Below are 1,087 nucleotides of genomic sequence, written 5' to 3'. Positions count from 1 at the left end.
TATCTGGCGTGAAGCAGACTTGGTTAGAGGCATCTGGTGGTGGTGGTGGTGCTTGTCCATGGCCGTGGTAAAGAGAAAAGGTTATTGAATTTATTTGAATTTAGAGAAATTAAGAAGAAACAAAAATGTGAAATGTTGTTAAAGAAGACAAGAAGAAAATAAGAGGACAAAGACAAAAGTAGGAGATCTTGCTGTTGGTTGAGTAGTTTTTTGGCCATATTTTGTCAAACTTTAGGCTTTTGTTTTCAAAAGTCGTAGATTGCACTTGTCCAAAGAGATGGCCCTCTCTTGTGGGACATGTTTTTTTTTTTTTTTTTTTTTAATTTAAATTATTATTATTATTATTATTATTATTAATAATAATAATAGATTTATTTCAAAATTTAAGTTATATATACGGTTAGTGTAATTTTTTAATATTTTTTTATGGATAAATTCGTAAGATGCGGAGTTTGTGATCTTGATAATAGTTTAATTTATATATAATGCCAATGTAAATCCTTTTTAGAGTATGAGGTCAATCAAAGATATTTGTAGGTAAGCTTTTTTAAAATGTGAGATTTATAATTTTGAAATTAGACAAGTTACAAGCTACAACAGGTAAGAATGACCTAATGGTATAAAAAAAATTTATACTCACAGTGTATATAACTTAAACTCTCTTGAAAATAAGACAAGTTGCTGCAATAACTAACGATAAGTTGATGACTTAATAATGGTGTAAAAATTTCTTACATTGATGGTGTATATAATTAAACTCTTTTTTTTATGTAGTATATTTTAGTGTAAAACTTTTATACTATAAGTATAATCTATAGCCTGTTGTAGCAAGTTTTTTTGTATTATTTTTTAGGTAACAAGTTTCAGTTATTATTGATTAGAGTTTTATATAAGTTAAAAGTAAGAGATAAAATAGCAAAATTTGGCTTTAGAATTCAATCCCCTTTTTCGCGGTGACAATGTAATAGAAAAAGCTAGAAGAAAAGTTGGAAAAACAAGGAAAGAGAATCAAGAAAAATTAAAAGATAAAGGTGGACACTTTTTTTATAATTTACCATGATCATGATTATCCTTTATCCACCACCTT

The sequence above is a fragment of the Lycium ferocissimum genome, chromosome 3, assembly GCF_029784015.1.
Source record: "Lycium ferocissimum isolate CSIRO_LF1 chromosome 3, AGI_CSIRO_Lferr_CH_V1, whole genome shotgun sequence".
NCBI lineage: Eukaryota > Viridiplantae > Streptophyta > Magnoliopsida > Solanales > Solanaceae > Lycium > Lycium ferocissimum.
The sequence above is the reverse complement of the archived record's forward strand: the minus strand, read 5'-3'. Positions refer to the sequence as shown.